The following is a 17,328-nucleotide window of genomic DNA, read 5'->3' on the forward strand; positions in this document are numbered from 1 at the left end:
AATGACACAGAATTAAAGAACTCAAGACGAAATGTCATTTAAACCTTTCTTTACTTGCTCTCTAAACCCTCTAAATTTTACTTTTTATTTCAAAATAAGATATGCAGTATCTTCATATTCTTCCATTTCTCTGTTACACAAATCCACAAAAATGTCATAAAAAAAAAATTGAAAAATAATTACAATGTTTAGAGAGAAAAACAGGGATGCCTCCACCATTGTTGCTCTGAGGTTTATTAAATCAGATCTACAACTGATTAGACAGTCATTTAAAATTACATAGACAGGTCGACCCTTTAAAATATAATTTTCTTTTTAATTGCATCACAAACGACCAGCAAAAACAAGAACAATCTTGTTCTTCCTACCCCCCCCCCCCTCCGGGCCGGCCCCCCCTGTTTCTCCTTTCCCCTTTCCCCCCTTCTCCCCCCTCCCTATATTTTTCAATACCTATTCTGATATTTCATGACCTAAGCTCACGCATAATAAATTGAATCCATGAAACCATAGAGCAAACCAGAGATAGAACATTGACTCTTTTTTGCAATTATGTTTTTATTGACGAGCTATTTAAAATGTTACTTTTGTTTCGATTATTCTACATTAAGAGACTGTATGTGTAATTTCAAGTGACCCATTTTATTAAAAAAAAGTGGCATGTCCGATTCACATTGGTGCCCTAAACCTTCACCTAACTAGCAATGAAAAAATAAATCTTAAAACGTGTTAAATTCTAAAAATTCATTTGAATCAATCTGCAAATAACTTTTGCAGAGAATAGACAAAAAAATCTATTTTCAGTGGGAAAAACAATATCTTATTTTGATAAAAACAAATATTGTACTCTATGGTTTAAGTTTAGTGTATGATGGTTTTATCATCAATATCTCGAATGAAGCTATATATATACAGATAGGTGGGTATTTAATGACTTAATCAGATTTGAAAAATGTTGAGAACAAATTATTCTCTAAAATACGCTTTCACTGTATTATATAATATTTAACTATCTACATATTAGACGTTAAATAGAGAGATCATCAGGCGTACAGTGGAGGTTTAGCCTAGGGGGTGCACTTTTGCGAGAAAAAAAATTTTGTGCACCCCCCTAAAAAACCGGTATTAAGAAAAAATAAAGTTTAAAATCTATATTAATCTACCTGAAGGCTGACTATTAGTCATCTGACCATAATTACAATCATTTTAAATGAAACCCCGCGAAAAAAATATTGTAAATAAGATTAAGGTACAAGAAAGAATTTGAAAAATAATCATAAAATGGACAAATTGTGACAGTGACGATTGATAAGAAAAGTAAAAAATCTGATTATAAAAAAAGTTTACTGTTTAAATTAGAGCCTGCCTCTGGCTCTCGGGGGGGCCTAGGGGGTGCATTATAGATTTAAATTTTCTCTTTTCCAAAATATAAAAACGTACACCCCCACCCATCTCACACACTTTGTTCATAGCCTTTCTTCTTATTCAAAAAACACTTTATTGTAAGGTCGAAGAAAGAAAATAAAAATGCCTTTGCTTAATTTTTTACTTTTTTTGAATGGATGCATTTTTTTGAGTCAAAATTTCAATTTCCATTTGTTAATCAAAATATGTAAGTCAAAATTTTTTTTTAATTCTGATGAATATACAATATTTGTTGTACTGTACATAGAAAATCGGGTTATATGCTGATGTCGAATCATATCCATGACATGTACTATTTGTGTTGTTATAGCTTCATATACTTAGTTACCATAGCACATACTCTGCAGCCTTACCCTATAGTAATAAGCGTGTTTTTGCTGCCGCGCGTTTATAATTCCACGTGGCCGGGTTAAGCTGTGTTTTATACAGCATGTGTACAAGTTACCACATGTATTTTATGTGACACATGTTTCGTACTGGATGTGTTTTCCTACTGCATATGATTTGTTTATTAAGCTGGTTCTTTGTGTGTTATTTTTACCCTCTGACTTTTACTCTTTCATTTTTACTTACAATGTTTTATATTACCCATTTTTGGAACTGCTCGTGTTTTATATGCTACCCTTTCTATTGTCAATTCTGTTAGCCAGCCTTTATTTGTATTTTGTATGTTTTTAAATACAATTGTTGTGCACTCTCTGTGTTTTATTTCCACATGTTTTGTACTAACCACGTTTTGTACTTCCCAAATGGTACATTAAGTACATTTTGTTGGAATTTTTTTAGTCTCCATGTTTTGTACTAACCACATTTAGTATAAATATTTTTTTGCACTGCACGTGTGTCTGAATACGACCTGAGATACATAGAACCGCAATCAATGTCAGAATTCGGTTCGGTTAGTGGCGGGGAATCCAGGAGTATTTAAAACACGAAATGTAAAGAGATAAACCGCTAAAATCTAGGTTATCTGATTAAAAAATTGATCTTTATTATTACACTCATTTTCTTCTTCAGCTTCTCTTCTACGTCCAATTTCGTAATCTCTTCACAATTTGTACATTTGTATACTCGTGGAAGAAAATGCGGGAACCCGTCACACTGAATCCGGGAAATATTATATTCTCACCATTATATAATGAATACTGAGAATGCATGTTGACAAGCATGGATAATAAGATGGTATTAGAATCCATTATACTAAATCACAATATTAGCATGAGTCACAAGGAAACTAACAAATAACCAGAAATATGAAGAAAAAAACATTTGGAAGATTTTGAGGTTTTGTTGCGTGTTTTCTTTAATACAAGCTGAGTATGTTTGGTAATGGGTGAACGCAGAACATGTACTGAGTAATTAATGAAGAACTGGAAGATATCGATTATCTTATTGTCTCCTAGGGAATAGAACCTCTTCACTGATTAGAATAAAAGACAATGGGAACCAGGTGCTCAGAATATACTACAGGTTCTAAGTATATACTATAGGTTCTAAGAATATACTACAGGTTCTAAGTATATACTACAGGTTCTAAGTTTATACTACAGGTACTAAGTGTATAATACAGGTTCTAAGTTTATACTGCAGGTTCTGTGTATATACTATAGGTTCTAAGAATGTTCTACAGGTTCAAAGTATATACTACAAGTTCTATGTATATACTACAGGTTCTAAGTTTATACTACAGGTTCTAAGTGTATAATACAGGTTCTAATTTTATACTGCAGGTTCTAAGTTTATACTACAGGTTCTAAGTGTATACTACAGGTTCTAAGAATATACTACAGGTTCTATGTATATACTATAGGTTCTAAGAATATATGGAGGTTCTAAGTATATACTATAGGTTCTGAGAATATACTACAGGTTCTAAGTATGTACTACAGGTTTAAGTATATACTACAGGTTCTAAGTTTATACAACAGGTTCTAAGTGCATAATACAGGTTCTAAGTGCATAATACAGGTTCTAAGTTTATACTACAGGTTCTATGTATATACTACAAGTTCTAAGAATATACTACAGGTTCTAAGAATATACTACAGGTTCTCAGTATATACTACAGGTTCTAAGAATATACTACAGGTTCTAAGAATATACTACAATTTCTAAGAATATACTACAGGTTCTAAATATATACTATGTTCTAAGAATATACTACAGGTTCTAAGTATATACTCTGGTTCTAATTATTTACTACAGGTTCTAAGAATACACTACAGGTTCTAAGAATATACTACAGGTTCTAAGTATATACTACAGATTCTAAGTATATACTACAGGTTCTAAGTATATACTCTGGTTCTAATTATTTACTACAGGTTCTAAGAATACACTACAGGTTCTTTGTATATACTACAGGTTCTATGTATATACTACAGGTTATAAGTATAAAAAGGCTCTGAAATCTGTGAAGGTGTGAGAGTCATAAATCAAGGAGTGTCCAAGTTCAGAATACTCCTCTCCTATTGGTTTAACTTTCAGGTGAATTTAAAGTGTGAACCTTGTTCTTAGCTCTAATTGGCTGAATTCTGAGGTGTGAAATAACCCCCTATATAAAGTTTACAATGGCAACCTTAGACTAACTCCAGATCAAGATTTATCAAACTTTAAACTTTAAAATAACTAATTAACGTGGCTCATACCAACTTAATGTTAACTATTTTACCTTCAGGATAGGTTTACTATTCTTTCTTCGGGATAGGTTTACTATTTTATCTTCAGGATAGGTTTAATTATCTCTTTCTTAATGTTTACTATTTCATCTTCAGGATAGGTTTAATTATCTCTTTCTTAAGGTTAAGGTTTAGTTTCTTACCCTCCAGTTCAGGTTTAGTATCTCTATCTCAAGGTTCAGGTTTAGTATCCATAACTCCAGGTTCAGATTTTGTAACTCTATCTCCAGGTTCAGGTTTAGTATTTCTATCTTCAGGTTCAGGTTTAGTATCTATACCTCCAGGTTCAGGTTTAGATCCCTATCTCCAGGTTCAGGTTTAGTATCTATATCTCCAGATTCAGATTTAGTATTCCTATCTCCATGTTCAGGTTTAGTATCCATAACTCCAGGTTCAGGTTTAGTAACTCTATCTCCAGGTTCAGGTTTAGTATTTCTATCTTCAGGTTCAGGTTTAGTATTTCTATCTACAGGTTCAGGTTTAGTATTTCTATTTTCAGGTTCAGGTTTAGTATCTATATCTCCAGGTTCAGGTTTAGTATCCCTATCTCCACGTTCAGGTTTAGAAACTCTATCTCCAGGTTCAGGTTTTTATTTCTGTCTCCAGGTTCAGGTTTAGTATCTATATCGCCAGGGTTAGGTTTAGTATCTCTATATACAGGTTTCGGGTTAGTATCTCTATCTCTCGGTTCAGGTTTAGTATTTCTATCTCCATTGTTATGATCACTGTTAGTATCTTTATCTCCTGGTTTAGGTTCAGTATCATTGTCTCCGGGCTGAGGATCTTCTCTAACCCATGTTTCAAGAATATTCTATGATTGTACTCGGTTCTCCATTGTATTGATATATCAAGGAATCTACATCACTTCGTCCAATTCAGGGGCTTAAACTTTAAAGAATTCTTTTGTTTTGATATTTTAAGATGTCGACTTCTTTTTGCCATTTATAAGTTGCCAAAATGTTCACAACTTCACCCCCCGTCTTCTATTTACAGAGGGGAGTGCACGATCTGAATCGGAACCCTGTAATCTTTTATCTGATTAATAATGTGGAAGATATATTCGGTTTTCTAGGTTGGAAAGTTGTTAAATATGACATTAAAAAGATGATGGAGAATATTTTACGTAATCTTGATCAGGAAAAGATGTTGTGGGTACCATTGTGAATCGGACATGCCACTCTATTAATAAAAAGACACTTATTAAATTTCGTTTACTGTTCCTTTTAATTCAAACAAAAATATATCTTTTAAATTGTATCATGAAGTGCACAAAGTCCTTCGTGTAAATGTTGCCCCTGATGTACTGGTTTGAATTGTATCATGAAGTGCACAAAGTCCTTCGTGTAAATGTTGCCCCTGATGTACTGGTTTGAATTGTATCATGAAGTGCACAAAGTCCTTCGTGTAGATGTTGCCCCTGATGTACTGGTTTAAAGACAGTAGCACTGGACACATGACTAGAATACATTAATCTTTATCTTTTCTACATTGTCTTTTCATATTTATATAACTGTTTTTATATTTGTCAATATTACCAAGTGTGTTTATTTGTACTTTTAGGGGGTTGTGTAGAGGCCTGACTAGGATAAATTTCTTTGTTTACAAAAAATATGTTTCTATGGAATTGAGGCTTAGCACAAACTTAAAGTTTCTAATTCCTATAACTTTTTAACCTTTGATTTTTTAAATTTAGATTATTTGATCTAGCAAAATTCCTAGTTTGAAATATCAAAGTTCAACGACATTGGGATGCACAGATAAAGGGATTAGAAAATCAGAAAATTAGGCGCAAAATACTCTATGTTTAGCTCAACAATTTGTAATGCTACAAAAAAAAACATTATAACCATATGCTACCGCATAACTTCAATAAAAGTGTCAAGTAGCAGAACCAAAAATAAATTGAATAGATATAACATATTTTTTCCTCCGCTTGTAAACCCCAACACAAGTTGTATCCCTATCTATGTATAGACATGGTATGTTGTAAGGGTTGGAATGATAGAGTTGTAAGACCACACATCCTTGGGAAATATTTGTCTCAGTTGGTTTAATGTTCTCAACTTGTCAACATTCCTACTCTGGGTATACCTGGAGATACTAGATACTACAGGGGTTCTAGGTATACCTGGGGATACTACAGGGGTTTTAGGTATATCTAGAGATACTACAGGGTTCTAGGTTGTACCTAGAAATACTACAGAGGTTTTAGGTTGTACCTAGATATACTTCGGGGTTCTAGGTTGTTCCCACAGATACAAAAGGGGTTCTAGGTACACCTAGAGATTCTGCAGGAGTTCTAGGTTGTACCTACAGATACTAAAGGGGTTCTGGGAGAAGAAGAAGAAGAAGAAGAAGAAGAAGAAGAAGAAGAAGAAGAAGAAGAAGAAGAAGACAAAGAAGAAGAAAAACAAGAACAAGAAGAACAAGAAAAAGAAGAAGAAGAAGATGAAGAATATAGTTTCCTGTTAAATCTATTTACATTTAGACAACAAGGTCAGACCATGGTTTCCGCTTTGTCAATCTAAATTGGAGAGAGGTGGGGAGGGGGAGGGGATGGAAGGGTGAAGTAAATAATGGGGGGAGGTCTGTGGTTTGATTAAGGTATAGAATTGGTTATCTTTGTAAAGAAAATAAAAAATTCAGTTAAATTTTATGAGGAAATTTAAAAACTAATATTTATAAAATATTTGTTTGCATTTATTTTTAACAATTATAACAGAAATATTTGATGACAATTATAATCTTTTTTTCAGAAGTTTTAAAATCAGAAGTAGATTGTCAATATGTTTAGCCAGACACATTCATTATTCCTAAATTAATTGAGTTAAAAAGAGTTACCGAAATACAAATGTTAATAATAATTTTTTTTTGATTGAATTAAAAGAAGGGGGGAGGGAACAAAGGTTTTATAATATTAAAAGGAAGGGGAGGGGGGGATGACCTTAGGACAACATTTACTTGATAAATGTAGCTAACGTTTCTTTAAACCCCATCCTAAAGCCTATTCACATGCATTATATTTGAAATATAAGTTAAATTTTGAACATATTAAAGATTTAAAAAAAGGAATTTTAAAAAACTTGTTTGTAATTTTTTTCCTTCGAAACCATTTCCTTTAGATTGAGTTAAATTGATAATTATAAAAGCTGTTATTAGCCTGTCTTTAATAAATCTATTTGGAAAAATTATATCCCTGGGTTTCTTGTTTTCAATTAACTAGAAGAGTTAAACACTACCTAGCGGAAATTGTAGAAATATGTTAAACAGTTATTTAAAATAATTATTAGCTGATTAATGAGAAATACTTCATACAATTAGGTTTATTATTTAACCCTATCACGAGGGGGGGGGGAGTGGCTTCATTTGTCGAAAATTTGTCAAATTTGTGTCGACCTTTTCATGTGTCGAAACTTTGTCGAAAATCTGTCGAGGTATTGTCGAACTTTTCATGTGTTTGAAGAATTCTTAGCTGTATCTTCATTTTGTCAAAACTTTGTCAAACATATGTCGAACTTTTTAGATGAGGACGGTCAGACGGCTGGTCGGTGTTTCGAATCTAAAACTTAATTATTTGAAAAACCATTAAACAATAGATGCGGCATCATGTTTCACATGTCAATATTTGTCCAAAAAAAATATATTCTTTTACATTTTCCTTGGAACCTTAACCAACCGAAAAAGTTGGACTTCCACAGTCATTTTAAAGCTTGTCTCCGAGGCAAATAAACCTTCTTAATTATCAAAGATAACATCACCTCAAAATTTAAAGAAATGAAATCGTCATACGAAATAAATGGTCAAGGAATCTGCAATTTACATTTAAAACTGATGCATCCGTTCTAAACGTTTTTTTTTAATTTTTACTGGAATATAAATGTTGGACCCCCCTCTTCTGGAATATAAATTTTAGACCCCCCTGGAACCAATCTAAAGCTGAATTCTGAAAGTTTACAACCTGTGTGAAGGGGGAGGGATGGACTTAAACATTTTATAATCAACTGTTCTTCTGTATTAAATTGAAACCCCTCCTTGAGAGTGGGTACGGTACTGGGGTTGTATCAAAAAAATTTTATTTTTTCAAAAATACTTTCATCCGAAGACCATTTATATTGAAAGTAATTAAAGTATAAACTGCAAATTTTATTGTTGTTGAAACAAAAAACAGAATCAAAAAATTTATTAAAACTTTAAGGGAATGAAAAACAAAACCGTTTTTTTTCATTTTCATTTTTGGTAAACCATTGATGCCCTTGTGCAGTGCGCACTGGCCGTTATCTCCAATATTGAATTTAAATCAACATATTTTCTCAAGAACATCTTAACCGTCTAATATCTTCATCAACCATAGATTAGGGGTTCAGGTTACAGGTATAAATCAAGGAAGGAAATTTAAAGAAATAAATCAGGAAGAATATGTTTGAAAAATATTAAGTTGTGGGAAAACATCTATAAAATGGTCTCACATTAATCCAGTATTTATTTCTTTATGGCAAAATTTTTTGCACTTTTTAAAATATTTAAAAAACAAAATTCATTTTGGAGGGGAGGGATGTTTGGCGGTTTATTTCATAGACCTTCCTTTTTATCTCTAAAAATATAAAAGATAATTAACACATGGTTAATTTTATGAAAATTTAAAACCGTAAAAACAAGAAAATAATAAAACTACATCTCAAAATAGATCATAATAAAGTAAATAAATTGTTATTTTTATTGTTATTGTTAATCCTCAGGAACCCATGTAGAGTTACGATGAGGATGTCTTTGAAGACTTGAAGTTGCTGATGATGGTTCTGATAGACTTTAAAACTGGTAATCTTGCATCAGCATCTCACGGATACTGTCTGATTTATCACAGCTCCCCTTGAAGACATTTACTGTAGTTAACTGTTTAACTTCTTGTGGGATAGAGCTCCATTTTCTTGGAACTCTCAAGCTAAAGAAATTGTTCCTAATACTGGTCATGGAGTTTTGTATTTCCAAGTTCAAAGGGTCATTAGCCATTCTTGTCACTCTGTCATGATTCATCTTTCTAAACCATGTTGGAGGGTTGACATCACTGAATTCATGAATTATTTTAAATGTCTGAATCATGTCGGCCCGCTCACGTCTTTCTTCAAGTGAAAGCACCTTCAACTCCATCAGTTTCTCCATATATGTTTTTTCCATCATCCTGTTATCATTCGAACAGCTCTTTTTTGGACAAGTTTTAAACAATTTGAGTCAGCCTCTGTCCAGGGTGACCAAGCTGCTGTATAAAATTCTAGGTGGGGTCGCACATAGGTTTTGTAAAGATTTACAAAAACATAACGATCACACATGTAATGAATGTAAATATACATCTAGTAAAATTTGAGTGAGCGTAAATATTAGAATCTGAGTAATCAAGATCTGATTATAATGTTTAAATAGAATCTGAGTAAATAAAATCTGATTTTAATGTTCAAATAGAATCTGAGTAAACAAGATCTGATTATAATGTTCAAATATAACCTTATCCAGGAAAAGAGTTTTCTACACAACTATGGACCAAGGAACATACAGCATCTAAAGTGCACACAATTAAGTCAGAAAGTGCATTGAATTTTTGCAGAAAAATATATAACATTTCACATTGCAAATTCTAAGATTGTAGGTAAACTATGTTTTAAAATAATTCTGAAACAGGCCAAATCTACGGAAATGGGAAAAATACAGTTCAGTTATTAAGGTACATAAATTAATCCTAACTAAAAACCCCTGAATCTAAGTTTAGGTTAAAATCTACTAAAAACCTAAGTTTAGGTAAACTAAATCTCATCTTAGGTAAATATGTACCCCTGAACCTTAGTTTATGTAAATATCTACCCTTGAACCTTAGTTTAGGGAAATATCTACCCCTGATCCTTAGTTTAGGTAAATATCTACCCCTTAACCTTAGTTTATGTAAATATCAACCCCTGAACCTTAGATTAGGGAAATATCTACCCCTGAACCTTAGTTCAGGGAAATATCTACTTCTGATCCTTAGTTTAGGGAAATTTCTTCCCCTGAACCTTAGTTTAGGGAAATATCTTCCCCTGAACCTTAGTTTAGCTAAATATCTACCCCTGATACTTAGTTTAGTTAAACATCTACCCCTGAATATCTACCCCTGATCCTTAGTTTAGTTAAAGATCTACCCCTGAATATCTACCCTTGATCCTTAGTTTAGGGAAATATCTACCCTTGATCCTTAGTTTAGGTAAATATCTACTCCTGAACCTTAGTTTAGGTAAATTTCTACCCCTGAACCTTAGTTTATGTAAATATCTACCCCTGAACCATAGTTTAGGGAAATATCTACCCGTGAACCTTAGTTTAGCTAAATATCTTCCCCTTAACCTTAGATTAGTTAAACATCTACCCCTGAACCTTAGTTTAGGGAAATATCTACCCCTGATCCTTGGTTTAGGGAAATATCTACCCCTGATCCTTGGTTTAGGGAAATATCTAACCCTGAACCCTAGTTTAGGGAAATATCTACCCCTGGACCTTAGGTCATATAAATATCTTCCCTTGAACCTTAGTTTAGGAAAATATCCACCCCTGATTCTTAGTTAGGGTTAATATCTACCCCTGAACCTTAGTTTAGTGAAATATCTAGACCTGAACCGTAGTTTAGGTAAATATCTTCCCCTGATTCTTAGTTTAGGGAAATATCTACCCCTGATCCTTAGTTTAGGGAAATATCTTCCCTTGATCCTTATTTTAGGGAAACATCTACCCCTGAACCTTACTTTAGTGAAATATCTAGACCTAAACCTTAAAATAAACATTGAAGACTGGTGGAGGATGGAAATTCAATTATCTCGATGATAACTACAATTTTCCGGTCAAAATTTCTCAGCACTTCCTTCGTAATTGGTGCGATCCTAGCGCCGCTTGTCTCCAGAATTGTGCCCGGCATTGTGCACAGTCGCGCCATATTGGATATTTATCGTGAAATGAACTTTGAATTTCCGGCGCAAATCTTCCCACAGGCATACAATAAAATACAGAAATGAATTGTATTGTCAATAAAGTTCATTTATAATATTTTTTATATAAACACTGTAATTTTAGCAATATTTTGTTCACATGTTCAAAATTATGAAACAAACTTACAAATATGAAATGAAAATACGATCTTTATTCCATTCATTGACATAATAACTAGATGCATGAAAGTTTGCCTCTCTTTCCTCCAACCTCCCTAAACCTATCCTATTGAAACATTTAAGGTCCAAGCATGGTCTCTCACTATCCAAGCCGAAGAAGTATGGGCCCTTGTGATGACAGGACCCCACAGAACTCTATCTAGAGGGTTCTCCCCCCACCCCCCTCCCACCTACACATAATGAATTCAATGACCTGTTTAATTCTTATCATTAGTGTTCAGTGTTGAGTGTTCACCCACCAGCTCGGATCCAACCTATACGAAACCAACAATGTTATCTTATCTAAACTCTCTCAACCAGAGAAACAAGTTGANAATATAAATGAAAAAAATACAATTTGGTTCTGCACTTTGCACAACTTTGAAAAATATTATATAATAAAATATTTGAATAGGACGATTTTATACATGAACTACGATGAATCACCATTTAAGGAATAAATATTTTCTTTATAAAGCAAGTTTTAGAGTGAATGATTGATTACATTCTTATTTATATTTCAATGGTTAAACAGAATTTTAATCAAAAGGTCTTGTCAAATAAATAAAAAAATCAGTAATTCATTTTTATTTATCATAACTCCAAAAATGACCTTGGGCCTGTTCCAGGTCGAGACTCGAGGGGCTAGTTTTGTATCCAAATGTGATCCTTAAATTATCAAAATTTACAAATTAAAAAAAAAGCTCAACGAAGGAACTGATGATTAAATGAATAACACGCCCCAAAAAATAATTTTCTAATCCCTGCCTTTGTAAAACTTTTAACAATACGTTAAAAAAGCATGTCTGTTGGTTTGTTTGTCACCAATAAACGCCATAACGGCCGAACTCATCAGGCCCAAATTTCTTTGCTCGTGTCTCACATGACCCTAGGAACAGTTAAATAAAGTTTAAATAAAACCTAAAATTGTTACATTTAGCGCCCGGAAAGTTTAGTATTTTTAACTATATTCAATTAAACAGAATTCATCTATAAATAAATTTGGTGTGTCTGTCTGTTTTTCTGTTTGCATCCAATAAACGTCAAAACGCTGAACCGATCGGGCCCAATTTTTTGTGTGACATCACGTGACCACAGGGAAGGTTTATGAATGATAAAAATTTTAAAAAAAATGTGTTTTAAAGGTTTTTAATTTTGTAAAAATTTAAATTCTTAAAAATCCGCGATTTTTTTTCTTCTTTGTTTTAAAATGTAAACAAAAGAACATGTTCACAATTTAAATAGAAGATGGCGCGAAACGCCCTAAAAGCCTATTAGTTTTAAATATCAAAGGTCTACGACTTCAAGTTTGAAAAGAATGAATGAACAGTAGATGCTAAAATAAGCATCACAAAGAGGAATCCTATAAATTTATTAATTTGTAAGAAGTATTTGTCGGAAATGAATGTAAAAAATAACAAAAAATCAAATGTTTGAGAAAAATTAGTTGAGATTGGGGTGGGGGGGATATGGGGGAAAGGAGTTAAGGGAAGGACCAAGGAATGAGGGGGAGAAATGAGGGGGCGAGGGGGAGAAATGAGGGGGCGAGGTGGAGGAATGAGAGGGGGGAATGAGAGGGGGGGATGAGGGGGGGAGTGTTTGTATGTGAATATGTCAGAGGTTGATACTGATCTTTGATATATGTTCTCCACAGTTTAGGCTGAAAAACAAGGAACCGTTGTTAATTTCTAACTGAATCACACCGTTGTGTGAACGTATTCACACACAACGGTGTGCTGCGTCACACAACGACGTGTCTCATCACACAACTGTATTTCTTTAATCCTCTAAAAATACAGGGATACACCAAACCTTCCAAAATTACAAGAAAACAGCAAGGAAACCCTCTAAAATTAATGTTTTGAAAAAAAGGATAAATTTATCTTTTCTCTTTTATCCCTGTTCAATACCTGGGTGGTCTATAGGCCTGTTTCCTTGCCTTGAATAATTGATTGTTTTGTACCCCCCCTCTGCAGGTTCTTAAAAGTGGCAAGAATGCTTTGATCTCTTTTAAACTGTTAAATATAAAACATTTGAAAACGTTTGTTTACTTTTTCACTAATTTAACTAGGTTAGATTTAGATAAATTGATGTCGGATTTGACCTTCGTCTTTTTTGAGATTTTTCAAAGTTTTTTTTACAGAATTCTGGCAAACAAATGTGCGGGACTTTTTAAAAACTTGGTTACATTCGTATGTTTTTTTTTTAATATTAAAAACAGTTCCTAAAGCTATATTAAACATTTTTTATGGATTATAATTGTTGTGTAATTAAATAATATTGAAAATGTGCTAAATTTTCTGAAGAAAATTTTAGAACTATTTTATCTATATGGTCTGTTATGCATCTGTTAAAAATACAGCTAATTTAACAATATATCATGATCAATACATTGTAGCTAGCTGCTATAAGAAAAAAGAGCATGAACTGGTGCATGATATAGTAATAGAGATATTGATAAAGTGAACAGCAATGAAAAAATGCAATGTTGTCCAAATTCATAAAGTTCTCTGGTCCCCCACCCCCAGTGTATTTAAATGTGCGTGTTTAAAAGTGTAAATTATGATTACTCCTGTGGATCGCGGTCGGGGCCTCACAAAACCTAAACTACGAAGCCGCCATTTTGACATTTGATGGCGGCGACCCCCCAGCCGCAAGTATAATCATTATACTGAGCTGAGACTTGAATAATATCAATAGAATACCCGGGGGCCCTTCACACACACAATAATTAGCCCGGGGGCCCTTCACACACAATTATTTACCCGGGGGCTTTAAATCATGTTCTCACTAACAGGCCTTAAAACACTTAGGTTACTCTCTAATGCATGAATAGTGAAATGAACAAGCAACAACTTCTCCTTTCAGATTTAAGAAAACTTTATCTTAACCCTGTTGGGGTACTTGAAAACCAGGATGCGCTGGGGGGGGGGCAATTTGACCCCCACCTCTAAATTCCATGTTTGATGTCCAAATATGACAAATGATAAATCTCTTATGCTCTTCTTTTTTAATCTGAAAAAAAATTGCAAATCCAGTTATATAGTAAAAATGTTTTCAAAAAAATGTCCAAAAATGATTTTTGAAAAGCCCTGTACCATGCCATCTCAAATATGCAAATTCTTGCAAAATTTTAAATAACCCGATCTTTAATTTAAAAAAACTAAAAATGTGAAAATTTCTTTTGACGGGTTGTATGCAAATAGAATTCAAAAATGTCTTTGCAAAACTTGTGCACACTGTTTCCTTATATCATAGGCTTTCAAAAAAGCTAACAATTATCAAAATCTGACCACTGGAAGTGGGTAAAAACAAAAATTTAGTTTGATACAGGAAAAAGTAGTCATTCAGGCAGTGTGCCTGAGGACTCAGGCAGTTGGTTTAAAAGCCCGGTTTTGGACCTAAAAGGGCTATGTGTATTTAGGAAAAGTCAGACATTTTCAACAGCCTCAGACCAATACTTTTTGAGTTATGTAAAATAACTACAAGGGGGGGGGTCCAAATAGGGATTGAGTCTTTCTTTCTAATCCATATATCCTTGTAACCCTATATCGTAGACATGAGATATTTCTAACAATGAATTATGTACGATCATTTTATTTAAGTTTGAAATATCAAGAGTTTAGATCACGAAGTTGCAAAAATATAGGGATTCTAAGATGTGAATTTGTGGCAAAGACACAATTCCTTGAAAATTGAATTTATTGAATGATTTCATGCAATACCTCCTATGAAAATAAAACCAAAAAATAATATTTTCATGCCAAGATTTAGGGATTTATAAATTAGAGTTTGTGACAAAAACTCATTTCCTTTGATTTCATAAAAAATCTAAGGAATGAAATCACCAAACGGCCTTGAACTGTGAAATCTAAAAATTGCAGACTAGCTTATAATATTAGAGGTTTATTGAAAATTAAATAAAAAGGTATTAACCAATATAAAGCCTATTATTATACAGCATTTATATATTATAGAACCCTATAATACCAAGCATGAATAGGTAGAAAACATTATTTATATGAAATCATGCAATATAAATATATAAATATACAAATATATAAATATACAAATATATAAATATATAAATACATAAAAACATAAACTTAAAAATCAAACATGAATAAATCTTTATTCTATTTCAAAACACAAATTTCTTTTTTTGAAATGTCATTTGAAATGTTTCAAAGTATATATCAAACCCTAGAATATTGTGGAAATGGAAGAAGACATTTTAATATTCTTGCGACAAAGCAAAAAGCTTCCAAACCAACTTATTAATCGAAATGAGACTGTGTACAGTGTACAATTCCTGTTTGTTATGTTTATCCTACTACAGGGTGTTCCACGAAACATGACAATTGTTGAATAGTTTTGTCTTTTTCCATATACTATATTTTGCATGTCATTTCGTTAAAAAACATTTTTTTCTCAAATATATTTTACTTTGAAATCAATTTTACAATAATAAAATTGGAATACAATATACTTTATATACTTTATCATTCTCCTTAATATCGACAACTCTATTAATTATGGAAGAAGACATTTTAAACTATTCATCTTCTATCATCTTTTGTGGGACACCCTGTATTTAAACTCATATTTAGAAAGAAACAGACGTTTTTCTATTCCACAATTGTACAGGGTTTTATTTGAGTTTAATAATTACATATTTCCCATTCCTATTGAAATGTTGCATCAAAAAGATATTTTCCTTTATTGATCGTTAATTGTGATAACGTAAAAAATATACGTTAAAGCCAGAAAACAGNTAATGATCATTATATAAAATTAATATACACTGCAAAGTTATTTTTGTACAACGTACTTTTCTATAAACTTGTAAGTATTTTAAAAACTCGTGTATTTCAGAATATTGTACAATATTGTACAATATATCTTAACAAAGTTAGTAGAATGCAAGAGTATTATTATTATGTCATGAAACTAGAATTTGATTCACTCCAAATGCACTATTCTGAATGCCTGAAATGAATTGCAGTTAAAGTTTGTGCAATAATACTGAGAGTTACAATAGTATAACAACATGATACATCAACTGTTAAATATTATTATTAGGAATCTTGGGTATTTCAAGCTGGTAACAATATAATCCAAAACAATTAAAATATAGATAGTATTGGATGGAATAGGATGGAATAGGATGGAATAGGATGGAATAGGCTGGAATAGGATGGAATAGGCTGGAATAGGATGTAATAGGATGGAATAGGATGTAATAGGATGGAATAGGATTATTTTCCCAGGACTCTCCGTTTCAATTGTTTCTTTAATCTGAAGGAAACCATATTGATGCTTGATATGAAATATGCTTGATATGAAATTATATATTTTGAAATATGAGTTAGTTAATTTATATCTAATAGGGCTTCAGTCATGCTGCATTGGAGGCGGGGGGGGGGAGGGTGATGAGGCAATATTTGAAAGCGGAAATTGATAGAAAAAGCGAGATGTAAAGGTTTAGATTCACAAAGGTACCCATAACAACTTTGTCTGGATTCGCAACAAAAGCGCATTTCTACTACATACAGGAGAACATATCGGAATTATCAGATTTGAACACTTTTCAAACTAGAAAAACGACATTATCTTCCACATTGATCAGATAATGGTTTCAAGGGTACCTTTGTGAATCGGGCATTGCCATCTTTGCATGAAGAGTCACTTTAAATTGCGCGTACAGTCCCTTTAAGATAATAAAAGGAGAAAATGCTAGGAAAAGGAAAAAATATAAAAGGTAATAATTGAAAGAGAGAAGAGAATAACATAGCAAATACGAATAATATACATTTAATGAGTAAAAATGGGTTCTAAAGTTAAGACTTGCTGGAATTGTGACCAGAACCTTTAGAGTTGAGAGGAGAGAACTGTGGAGAGGGGGTATATTGAGAGAAAGAGAAAAGAATGAAAAGAAGGAAGGAGAAAAGAATGAAAAGAAGGAAGAAGAATAGAATGAAAAGAAGGAAGGAGAATAGAATGAAAAGAAGGAAGAAGAATAGAATGAAAAGAAGGAAGAAGAATAGAATGAAAAGAAGGAAGAAGAA

Source organism: Eurytemora carolleeae, unplaced genomic scaffold (genome assembly GCF_000591075.1).
Source record: "Eurytemora carolleeae unplaced genomic scaffold, Eaff_2.0 scaffold420, whole genome shotgun sequence".
NCBI classification, from domain to species: domain Eukaryota; kingdom Metazoa; phylum Arthropoda; class Copepoda; order Calanoida; family Temoridae; genus Eurytemora; species Eurytemora carolleeae.